A 13,669-nucleotide genomic window follows, 5' to 3' on the forward strand; every position below is an offset into this window, starting at 1 on the left:
CAGATAAAGCAGCTCTGAGAAAATGATTATTCTTTTCCTGGCACTGGGTAATAAATCATTCTAGCGTTTGAATGCAATATCAATGTAGTGTTGTTATCCTTATTGTGCAGGTAAAGGGTAGCAAAAATGAATTAGCCAGCTCTGACTGAGGGGGTCATCCTAAACTGAACTTCACTTGCTAAGCAAGGAGTAGGGATGCCTGATCCCAGTGAAGATAAGAGGTGATATGCACTTTCTTTAAAGAATCCTAAACAATCTTAGTTCTTCCCCTCTTCCAGTGTTTGAAGAGAGACCTACTTAAACACAAGGTAGACTTCTCAGAGGCAATAGATGGTGGAGAGAGCAAAGGTTCACACACACACACACACACACACACACACACACACACACACACACACACACACACACCCCAAATCCCCTGGGGGGGTAGGCGCAAGGGGTCAACAGCCCTGATCTTATCTTTTGGGTGGCTTGGGGCACATGCCCTGAGCACCCTGCCTGGAGGGGTACCAGAGGATCCAGAGGATCCCATGAGACTAGCACAGGTGCTAGTGCCAGCAGCAGGGGCAAGCAAGTCCCCACACTCAAGAGAGGTGGCTGGGGGAAGGGGAGCAAACCATTTCCATCCCTTCTGCTGCTCTGGCTCCCTGCCACATTGCTTGGGAAAGAGGATGTAGAGAAAGGAGTGTAACCCTGCAATCATCAGAAACAGGAAGTAGAGCAATGTGGTTGGGAGCCAGGGGAACAGAGAGGGTTGAAGCCAGGTAAATTTGCTTTCACTATAAATGCAGGAAAGAGACCCCTGCTGCCAGCACCAGGACCCCCACTATTCCCTTTGACTGTGTCTCCTTGGGGAGGGAGCTTGGAGGAGGAGGTTCAGGAAGATTGGGGTGAGACAATGGAGGTATGGGAAGAGGTGGAGAGAGGGCTGAATGGAATGGAGTGAGGAAGTGAGGTAGGGAAGGGGTGGAGCAGGAACAGAGGCATGGGAGAGTGGGTGGAATGAGGCATGGCAGGGGATGAAAAAGGCAAGTCTGAGCATGTGGTCATAACCAGCCATCCAAGCACCTGTTTGGTGCCACCTCAGAACCCTGTCTCTACTCATCCAATGCTCCATATCCAGCCATGTACATCCTTGATACTTCACAGAAAGGAGATTTTAAAAAAAAAAAAATAATCCTCCAACTGAGCCAGGGGTGAGGAGAGAAATGCGTTTATACTCCCTGCTGGTGTCTGGTTCTGGCTTATGGCTGGTGGTACTGATCATTGGTGTCTTCAAGAAGGGAGACAAACTATACTATGGAAACTATCATGGCATCTCCTTCTTGTCAATGGCAGGGAAGATCTTAACTCAAATCCTTGAAAACCAACTCTACCATTCTAAGAAGAAATTCTCCAAGAATCCCGGTGTGGCTTCTGACCATTCTGAGAAACAGCAGACATAATCTTCACTGCCTGGCAACTTCAAAAAAAATGTCATGAAGAAAGGAAAACCTTGTGCATAAATTTCATCTGCCTGACCAAATCATTTAACTCAGTCAATCGTAGTGATCTCTGGACCATCCTATCAAAGACTGGCTGCACCAAAAAATTCATTAGCTTCTTGAGTCTGCTCCACAGCAACATGATTGCGACAATACTGAGCAACAATGGATCTCAAAGCAACCCCTTTGAGGTCAAAATTGGAGTAAAAAAAGGATGCTTCATCACTATTCAGCATCTTCATCATTGTGACCCTTCATCTCATTGATGTCAGGCTTCCAGATGGTGTGAAGATTGTCTATAGAATGAATGGGAAGCTTTTCAGTCTCAGGAGACTGAAGGCTAAAACCAAGACCTCCACGACCTCGATCATGGAGCTCTAGCATATAAATGTTAGTTGCTATTTCTTCTGCAGCCCTTTAGACCATCTTAAGTGGCTTCACTGAAGCATATGAGAATTTCTACCTCACACTGAACATCAAAAACACCACTGTGCTCCACCAACCCTTGCTGATAGGACAATCTCCTGTATCTTCTATTGAAGTCAATGCGGAACTGCTGGAAAATGTGGAATACTTCTCATATCTTGGAAGTCATCTAGCCACTTAAGAGTAAATTGATACAGAAATCCAGCTTCCTTTGAGCCATCTAAGTTCTGCTTTTGCCCGCTTGAGACAAACGGTCTTCGAGAACTGGGACATCTAACTGGGACACAAAGCTCCTTGTATACTGTGCAGTAGTTGTTCCAGTGCTACTGTACTCCTGTGAAACCTGGACAGCATACAAGTATCTTTTCAAGGCACCTGAACAATTTAATCAATGCTTCCTCAGGAGAATCCTAAATATCTCATGAGAGGATAGGTGCATGCACACTAGAACCCTGGAAAAGTCAAATATGACCAGCATTGAAGCCATTACCATTCATCAACAACTTCATTGGAATCGTCACATGGTTTGGATGTCTGATCAGCACCTCCCAAAACAGATTCTGTTTTCTAAGTTTCAGGAAGTACAGAGGAGCATTGGCAAAGAGCAGAAGTGATATAAGGACATGCTGAAGGCACATATGAAGAAGTGCAGCAACAGTGTTGATACTTGGGAGAACCTTGTCCAAGACCATCACCAGTGGAGAACAATCATCTGTAAGGGGGCAGGTGAAATTTGAGAGTTCCCACCACAGTGCAGATGAGGAGAGGCGGAGAAGAAGAAATGACCATTAAAAACTACCCCACACTCCACAACCAGCTACCAACACCTGTCCCTTCTGTGACAAGATCTGCAGCTCCAGAAGTGGGCTGATCAGCCATCAACAGACTCACAAATAGGAGGGTGACATGAAGACATCCTACTCATTATTGAGTGACAGCTAAGGGGTGGCTGACTGAAACTCTGAAGCATGAGCTCTGGGAACCTAAGATAAAAATGGGAAGGGAGCCCTTTCATCACAAGCAGCCTTGTCATGCAGATTTGTCCAGCTCTGTTTTAATATAATGTATGATATGGGTTTTTTAACTGTTATTGTTATCATTTATATTACAGCAGCCACTAAACTTCCCATTCAAGATAAGAACCCTTTGTGATATGTACTGTACACACACATACTAAAAGGTGGGCTTTATCTCAAAGAGTTTAAAATATATGAGCCTCACCCAGAACCCATTAATTTAATTAGGCTTAGAGTCAGGTTGTATATCTAGAATACATTTAAATACAGTCTCTGAACTAGTCTGGGGAAGTGACAGTGATGTAAATAAATAGAATTAAAAAAGCAATTATTTTTAATTTCCATGTATCCATAATAAGATTTCATTTTCATTTGTTGAGAATAGTGTCCTGGTAATCTCATGATAGCTTGAGGAAGAAAGGAAAAACAAAACAAAACATAAAGGCTGTCTATAAATTGCAAGTAGGGATGGACGTAAGAAAAAAAAGTTTTCAGAAGACTCATAAAGAATACAATTGTTTAGGAAAGAAATCCTACAGCTTTCATATATTTATTTTTGTTATATTTATATACTCAGTGAAATATTATAAGCATCAAATTATATACGTCATCTTATCTCTTCACAAGATCTGTCTATATACACTTCATGAGACTCTCCATGTTATATGACAGAAAAATCATCAGTCTTGGATTTAAATGATTTATCATTAAGGAAATTCTTAGAAACCAGCCAAGACTGGGCCCTACTCTGCTACACACTATACAAACAAAATAATAGCCAGTCCATTCTTCCGCCTTTGCCGTCTAAGCAAACCAATATACTTTTGGTAACAGGATCAGTCAAACAGCATAAAATAATATTTTGTGTGGATGATGCTCTTGTGTTTATATATAATCATGAAGGGATCTTTCCTAACCTACTAACCATTACTAATAAGTATGGACACTTCTCAAGAGATAAAATACATTGGGAGAAATCAGGATTTCTATACAGTAACAAATTCTCAGAGTGGGACTTCTAGTGGTGATCATCTTACATGAAATATTTAGGAATTCTGATTTCCAGTAACATTAAGGATATGCGACATAGGATAAATATAGAATCGATTATTGTCCAGGTGGCTAAGGATATGTGGAGAAGAGTTTGTTCACCTTACAACTGACCTGAGTAGTCTCCCTCTTTCTATTATTAAAACTTTTTTCAAGAAATTCAGTAATATTTACAGAACTTTCTTTTGTGGGCACAGGTAAGAAACCTGCATTTGTCTGAACAAATTAGAGCTCTGCCTATCAGTGGCCCCATCTTGGAGAGTTATCATATTGATTTTTTTGGGGGGCTGTGCAATATGACTCCACTTTGGATTCAGTTTGAATGAGAATACGTATTCTCTCTTCCCCTTATAAGCATTGTAGTATCGAACTATAAACTTGGTGGCTCAAGAACTCCTACAAAAATAGCTGTGAAACAAACTTGAACAAATTTAGTTAGAAAGCTCTGCTTCCATCTATTCTTTTGTGTAGAAGCAGTAATAAGGAGAAATTGTGTCCCTAAACCAGGTGACAATACCTAATGTCAGTAGAAAAGGGAATTATCACCCTGTCACAGCTAACTGAAAATGGTAAGTATACACCATTTGTAGAGCTTCAGCAACAAATGGGCTTGCTGTAATCTGGAATATGAAAATATCTTAGTTAAAGCATATGATTACACATATATTTGGACTGCATGAATTAAGCGATTCTTAATCTCTGCGATTTGTATTGCTTTGGAAGAAACTTCTGGGATTTACTCAGCCAGCAGTGCTCTTATATGATTTTCTAGCTCAAGAAACTCTGCCAATAATTAAAGTACTGAAAATTTGAGAGTTGCTTCAAATAGAAGTTAGATATATGACTATCTGTAACCCAACACTAAACAATTGTATCTAATGTTAAAAAAGAACAATAGACCTGAGAATACAGCATTCAAAAAAGACACTTTTTCTGATATAAGGGTCCCCACTTTCAACAATGGCAATGGATCTCATAAATGCTTGTATCCTTTGCAAAAGTAAAACCCTTGCTATGTTGCATGCTTGTATGTGTTGAATGCCTTGCTGTGAGGTGAATCAAGGGTACAACTTGATATTGGATGCTAAGCTGTAAAGCTCACATTTACATTTAATTCATGGACATATCCCAGATTCCTGGAGGTTGGTGGTAACAAGAAGGTAGGTTCCAATGTGCAGCTTTGGTTGCTAAAAATATAATCCTTCAAAGATGATCTTCACTATACTTTGACTCCTGGCTCAGTGATAAAAAGCTAAAGAATGATTGATATTCTACAGAAGAATACCTGAAAAATGTATAGCAAATTGGTATGCCCTCCATACACCCCTTTATGCTGATTCTTTTTACTTGCTTTGTGTATTATATTTGTTGTATTTGAAAAAGACAACAGACAATGTATATGTACATAAAAAGAATAATAGACAGATGCTGCCCCACAGAACTTATATTTAAAATAGACAAAGATAGAGCAGGAAGGAGAAGGGGAAAGAACATGGTGTGTTTCTGTGAGGGGAGAAGAGAGGATTTGGTGTTTCATTGTTGTTAATTTTCTTTTATATATAATACTGCCATATAAAAATTAGTTGTCAGTTTAATTAATGTAAAATCCAGAAGACTCAATTTTAGTAAATGGCATTAATTGATGTTTACAATGTGTAGCTAAGAGAAGAATTTATCCCATTTCTATAATGTTAATGTGTGTCCGAAGATAAACTAATACAGGCAAAGAATGGTATCTTTACAGTAGCAGAGATTAATGAACACACATAGAAAATAAATTAGTAAACTAATAGGACTTGTAATGCCAATTTTAGGGAAGGCCTCTTGGGATATACTGTACATCAGCAGGACACCCTGTACCCACATATTTACCACTTTTATATGATTATAATATGTTTCGGTGAGGTATCTTTGGAGAAATGATGATCAGTTAATACTACTATTCTGTTGAACTATATCTATTGCCATTATAAAGCTATGACATTTTCTATATGTGTGTTACTGACATGTTGAGAATCTGGGAGATGCCTCAATGCAGCGTCTGACTGGCAGTAAGGAACAACAAAGACCCTCAAGACAGATTTACAGCATGTGCTGACAGCCCATTAAGGTGAATCTACATTCGCAGAGGGCCCTTCTTGAAGACTCCTGAGAGATCACATATATGATGGGGACAACCTAAATCCCATAATCCAGCAAGTATCTTTCCAACACCTGGAAGAGAGAATAAATTGGAGATGGTGAAATTATCACTTTTCCTTTCTCCTATCCAACCTTTTCTGACAACAACGAGGCTATTTGAAGAAAAAACAGCTTTGAATTGCAAAGGTTTTGTCTCAGACTGAGAAGAAAATTCAGCCTAGGCATTGAGAACTGTGACCTTCATACAATATATAATGGGGTGAGAAAAACTGCTTGATTCAAATAGGGTTTCTTCTGCTCAAGTTTAGGACTTACACTGCAATTTATTTCCCATCTAATTAACACTGGATTCTCTGCCTACCACTTAAAATCTACCTTTCTGTAATTAACAAACCTATTTTATTGCTGTATCTTTGCCCATGAATTTGGATAAGTGCTTAGGCAATCTACTTAGATTGCAAATGGCAGTACATTGTACAAGATCCTTGGATGAGGTGATTAAGTAACGAACTTGCATTGTTCAAGAGAAGGTTTTCAGTGGAGTAAAATAGGAAATTTTTGTGGTGTAGGTGGTGTGGATTTGCTCGTGTCTTTCTGTGTACAGTTCATAAGTGCCAGTATGTAATTCTGAGTTCACTTTCACATACTAATAGCAGTTTTACAGCAAAGCCTGAAGAGGCAGCTTGTCACTAGCAAAGCAGGTGTGCGAGAAGTCCTGATCCTCAGAGTTAAAGAGGACACAGTGGTCCAACAGTTCAGTTTGTACCCTGGAGTCCATCATACCTGTCAAAGGATATAGATGGAGCATCAAAGAGAACACTAGTTCCTCAACTGAATCATATTCAATGCTCAATATCAATTAGAGCTCTGTTTCAGTGGTCTCTTGTATACCTGTTCTTGTCTCAGCTCTGGCCCAATAATTGCCTTCTACTAGCCTCGTACCAGTTTATGCTTACCTCTGTCATGACCTTTGTCTCCATATAAGGGGTTGTTATTGAGCACTTGGCTGTCATTACCAGCAAACGCCACAAGGATTGTGGTTCTGGGGTTTTCCACATGCATCACAGGACTTCCTATGTTCTTCACTGCCAGCATTTTAACAGGCAGACTCGATAAATCCTAAAAATAATTCCCTACGTTCTGATGGCTGAATATGCATGAAAGGCACTTGCACGAATGCTGCTTGGAGGATCTATAGTAGGCGTTAACAGCTCCTGGCATGGGTGCCAACAGTTGCACGTGAGCCAATTTTCATCAGCATGTGAGGAGGCAGATCAGCCACACCCCTCCTCCCCCATGCAGCTGGGAGCTTGCTCAGAGCCATGCCACCTGAAGATTAACAAATGACCAGCTAAAGCTACCAACCACCAGCCAAATCGTAAAGCTCTGCATCTTAATTTATTTATTAATGAAGCTGTTGTACACAGGATTATTAGTGAGATTACGAATTATCACTGGCAGTCAGACTGTACATAGAGGTCAAAAGGTCAAATTTCAGCACTCTGCTTTGGAAAGGTTGATGTCCCTGGATCTATATGTTTGATCAATATGTTCTTTGGTGATATTATGAGATGTTTTCAGGGATCCCTAAATTGCTTGTTTCTGAATGCTATAAATCCTAATGACTCAAGACATTTTCTAATCTGATTGGAATAAATCACCATAAAAAAATCCTTCTAGAATATCACATCACAAACACGAAGACTAGTGCTACATTTATCCCTCATGCCAGCAGCTTGATGCAAATGAGCAGTCTCAAAAATTCAAAATGACCACCATTTGCATATTCATGGCAGAAAACAAGCAGTGAAGATATGGTTTTGCTGACAAAAAGCCCAATTTGCCAACAGCCCCTTATCCCTGATTTTTTCAATGCATAAGGGACTGGTGACAGAGAGAGCTTTTTTCTGGCACAACCATTCCTTCATTGCTTGTTTTGGTCCATGAATATGCAACTGAGCATCTTAAATATGCAAATGAGCAGTCATTTTGAATTTTCAAGACTACTCATTTGTATCAGGCTTCCAGCACTAGGCATGAGCATAGCGCTAGCCAAAATGTTTTCTTTCCAACATATCCTGAATGTAGCGGCTTGGGATTTAGATTATTTGACCTCAAATGATTGGGCATATAACAGATTATGTCATGTAAAATGGAACAGTATTTAATATGGTGTCAATGTATTTAAAACAATACTCTGAAATGCTTTGTGTGTTCAATTCAGATGTGTCACACCAGGTACTTGCAGCATATAATCTCTGCTTCAATAAAAAATAAACCATTTGCTGTGCTCCCCAGAGCAGCAGGATGCTTTATATTTGCCTGGAGCAAGGTTCCTTCTGCAGCTTCTCCTGGGGCAATGTGGCCCTGCAAAGTGCTCAGTGCAGTGATTTATAAAATGATTTGCTATTTGTATAGTGCTTAGTAGAGAATTAACAGTCAACAGTAAGATGCATGAAATATATTTTCTTTCTTATGTAATTAAAACGTTCAGAAAATCCAACTGATAAAAAGTCATTATATAAGGAATCCTGGTTGACATGTGGTATGCACATAATTTAATGTCCTCACTGCCTTCAAAGAATGTCTACCACTTTTAATTTGGGCTTAAACAGATACAAACTAGCACTTGCTTTAAAGTTGCACTAAGTTTATAATGCACGGTGTCACATTAAGTGCTGTCACTCCAAACACAATGATGTAACCCACCATTTGCTTTCAATTTTCAAAGGCACAGTGATTGTCTTCATTTTTCATGAGTAATAAGTGTTTAAGACATGCTTTACAAATTCACATTTTAGACAATAAAAATGTGTACCAGTTTGACCCAAAGCTAATTGAAATTAATGGAAAGATTCTAAGTGATTGAAAACAAATACACGTTAGACCAGATTCTTTTGGGCACAAACCTTCAATTAATTTTATATATATGAGAGTTATACGTCACAGTGATCATCTCATTGATAGAAAGCTTCCTGATGGTGTGAAGATTGTTTATAGAATTAATGGGAAACTTTTCAATCTCAGGAGACTGAAGGCTAAAAGCAAGAACTCCATGACCTCAATCATGGAGCTCCAATATATAGATGACAATATGATTGCTGCTCCTTCTCCTGCAGCCCTTTAGACCACCTTAAGTTCCTTCACCAAAGCATATGAGAATTTCAGCTCCACACTGAGGCTACATCTACACTTGCACTCCTCTTTTGAAAGTGGAATGCAAATGAATGAAAATCAGAAATGCAAATGAGGCACTGATTTACATATCTTGTGCTTCCTTTGAATAAACTCTTTTTAAAAGAGATTCTTTTAAAAGAAAGAAAGCAGTGTGGATAGGGTTCTTTTGAAAATAAACCCAATCTTCGAAAGAATCCTTATTCCTGCAACAAAACACTGCTTTCTTTCTTTTGCAAGAATCTCTTCTGAAAAGAGAATAAGCACACAAAGCACAAGATATGTAAATCAGCTCCTCATTTGCATTGTTGATTTACCTCATTTGCATTCCTCTTTTGAAAGAGGAGTGCAAGTGTAGATGTAGCCTGAACATGAAAAAGGCCACGGTGCTCCACCAACCCTCACCAATGGGATAATCTCATGTACCTCATGTACCTTCTATGTACCTTCATGTATTGTCAATATAGAACTACTGGAAAATATGGAGCATTTCCCATATCTTGGAAATAATCTTTCCATTAAATTCAACATTGATGCAGAAATCCAGCATCATCTGAGCTGTGTAAGCTCTGTTTTTGTACCCCTGAGAAAAAGGGTCTTCAGAAACTGGGGCAGCTACGCCAAGACAAACTTCCTTGTGTATTGTGTAGTGATTATTCCAACACTAGTGAATGCATTTGAAACATGGACAACATGCAACTTGAACAATATCATCAATGCTGCCTCACGAGAGTCCCAAATATACCTTGGATGGACTGGTGCATGAACAATAGTATCCTGGAACACTCAAACATGAACAGCTCTGAAACCATTATCATTCATCGACAACTTTGTTGGACTGGACACTTGGTTTGGATGCCTAATTAGTGCCTCCCAAAACAGATTCTGTTTTCTGAATTGAAAAAGTGCAGCACTGGTGTCGACACTTGGGAGAACCTCACCCAGGGCCCTCCCCAGTGTAGACTGGTAATCAGTTATGGGGTGGCACAATTTAAGAGATCCTGCTGCAGTGCAGACAAGCAGAGGTGATAAGAAAAGAGCATCAAAAATTGCCCCATGCCCTCCAAACAGCTATCAGTACATGCTCCTTCTGTGATGAGACCTACGGGTCCAGAAATGGGCTCAGCGTGGCACAGCATATTCTCTGATTTGGCTTTGATCAGGGTTCCAAAGGCACCACAATACAGATGTTCAACCTCTAGAAGACATAGTTCCTAATCAGAACTGCCCACTTCAACAATTTACACAAAAAGAATGAATCACAAAACAACTGTAAACTTTCTTTAGTAAACTATCTCCTTTTAGCAAAGTTTGTATTGTTGAATTATTAGACCTCAAACTGTTTCACTGGGCTTTTGATCTGGCATTAAGAGGTAGATTCACAAGAGGGCCATATGGACATAACTGTTAGGTTAAGTGTCTACATTCAAAATTTAAACCATGCATCACTGCCTCTGTCTTGACACCACCAAGCAGATCACTGCTCAGTTCAAGCCTAAACCACAGTGAGATTAGCAAAATAGCAACTTTCCCACCTATTTTGCTTTCAGTAATCTGATATAATAAATATGTTATATTCAGCTATCTTAACGTCTCAAATGCCTGCAAAAACTTTCAGATAGAGTCTATCCAGAAACACATTGGGCTTGTCTACAGTACCACATTCCTTCAAAGGAAGGATGGTAATTAGGGTGTTGGGAGTTTCCTAATGAAGTGCTGCCGTGCGTAGGCAGCACTTCATTAAGCAAATTTCCTCCCGCCCCACCCGCAGCGGCTTTGAAGTTTTAAACTTCGAAGTACCAGCACACGTCTAGCCCCAGATCACCCGCCGGTACTTCGACGTGCTGGGGCAACTTCAAAGTCCCCTTGCTCCTCAAAACTCCCAACTCTCTAATTACCATCCTTCCTTCAAAGGAAGGTGGTAGTGTAGACAAGCCCAATGTGGCTTCAGGGCTGACAGGTCAACAATGGACATGATTTTCTCAGTTTGACAACTACAGGAAAAATACAGGGAACAAGGAAAGCCATTATTCATACCATTTGTGGACTTAACAAATGTGTTTGACACAGATAGGAGATCAGGACTGTACAGAATATTAACCAGCATTGGTTGCCCACTCACCCTGCTCAAGCTCAGAACATCCTTTCACAAAAACATTAAAGCAACAATGCAATATGATTGATCTACATCTGAACCGTTTGTGATGAACAGCGCAGTCAAACAAGGGTGTGTTCTTGCCCCTATCCTTTTTGTCATATTCTTTTCAGTTCTACTAAATTGCACATTTCAGAACTCACACAACGATGTATTTCTCCATACAAGTTTAGATGGCTCTTTCTATAAAATGGCAAGACAAAAGGCCAAAACTAAGGTCAAAAAAGTCCTCATTAGGGAACTCCTCTTTGCAGATGATACAGCTCTTCTTGCTCATTATGAAGACATGCTACCGTCTCTGATGGATTCTTTGTCCAGGGCCTGCAACTTGTTTTCCCTTGACATAAGCATGAAGAAAACTTTTGTATTCACTCAAGGTAGAACTCAGAAATATGTCATTCTGGGCAACAGCCCATTAGATGTGATTCGACAATTCTGTTACCTTGGGTCTACTGTAGCACCCACAAACATATCCACGGACAAAGAACTGAACATCAGAATTGGGAAGGCAGCTATGATTTTTGGCAGACTTACAAACAGAGCATGGAACAATACTAAGCTGACAGTGAAAACAAAGATACTAATCTACCACGCATGTGTATTGAGTATCCTGCTGTATGACTCTGAGGCACCGGCTGCCTACTCAAACCAGTTGAAAAAATTGAACAGCTTCCATCTTCACTGCCTCTGCAGAATTAACAATATCAACTAGCAAGACAAAGCTTCAAATGCAGATGTCCTGTCAGGAACTGGCATAGTCAGCCTCATAGCAATCCTCAACAGCAGAAGACTATGATCGCTTTCCAAAGAAATCCTCTTTTGTGAACTGTCACGTGGCTTGAGAACAAGACGAAGACCAAACCTAAGATTCAAGGATACATGCAGAAACATCATGAAAAAATTCAACATTGATCCAAAATCCTGGGAATCTACATCAGCAGATCAAAATAACTGGTGATGATTGCTTCGACAAGGCACATCATCCTTCAATAGTATATGTGCAAGCCGATGAAAAGTACTTCATCTTAGAAGGAAAAACTCTCAGGCTCATGAATTCAGAAATAGACTGGCATACAGTTCTTGCAATTGAATGTGGAAATCCAATATTGGATGGATAAGCCACAAGAGAACCTGCAGACTCAAACACTGCCCATAGATCCTAACTGCCACTGCTAACCACTGTCTCTTGAGATGAAAGGGGCCATGTACATATTCTTAGCATGAATACTAGATCAGGCCCTGCAGAAAACATAGCACTCTCTCCCTTCCATTCAATATCCAGGTGGTTAGAGCACTCACACGAAGTGCAGAAAACTGGGTTCAAACTCATGTCCACCAATAAGCAGCAGGGTCTTGATCCCACATTTCCTGCTTTCAAGGAGAGTGTCTCTACCAAGAGGTGATGGAGTTTTCTTTGACCAATGAATAAACAAGTATTTTACAAGTAGAATAGCTTCAATATGAGATATTTTTTTCCCTCCAATACTTCACTGTCCATGGACAGGGTACTCACCAAGGAGGCTGAAAACCTGGATTTTAGTCCTTGCTCCACATGAGGCAGAAGGAGTATGTGAAACTAGTCTGACACTCTGGTTGAGTGCTCTAAATGAACAGCTATTGGCCAAAGAGAGACCCCATGACTGCTTTTCTTGTGAAAAGACTATTTCAGTCGCTAGTTGTGATTTGCTGGCTATGAATCCTGAGGGCATGGGAGGTGCTTCCCAGAAGGCTGGACTAAGTCACCTGTCTTCCTTTGGCAGGATGGGGCCTGGGGAACACCCTTTTCCTTGACATCTTCGTCCAGGTCAAACGCAGAATAAATGCAACATGCTCAGATTCAGTCCATCCTTTAGTTCCATAACAGAAAGCTTTTTGGAGTGATTATTTTACTAGTTTCCAGTCTGTTTTACATAATGTTTCCTTAATATTTTTCATGTAGTTCCTAGAGAAAGCATATGCAAACATAGTTGAATCATATCACGGGGTGAATCTAGAGAATGTATCAATCAAATCAAATCAAATCACTCCAATTTTATCAAGAACCCAATATATAATATAGTACAAAGAATTTGTGTCACTGTAGTGTTTGTATTATTGTGAAAAAATGCAGTAAAGAGTGAGGAACAGTCAACCAAAAATATCGTTCTTCAAGCTTAGTCCATCTGTGACCCACACTAGTTAGGTGTGAAGGTTGCAAAGTTGTGTTTTCTGTTCAGCTATAC

Source organism: Carettochelys insculpta, chromosome 1 (genome assembly GCF_033958435.1).
Source record: "Carettochelys insculpta isolate YL-2023 chromosome 1, ASM3395843v1, whole genome shotgun sequence".
NCBI lineage: Eukaryota > Metazoa > Chordata > Testudines > Carettochelyidae > Carettochelys > Carettochelys insculpta.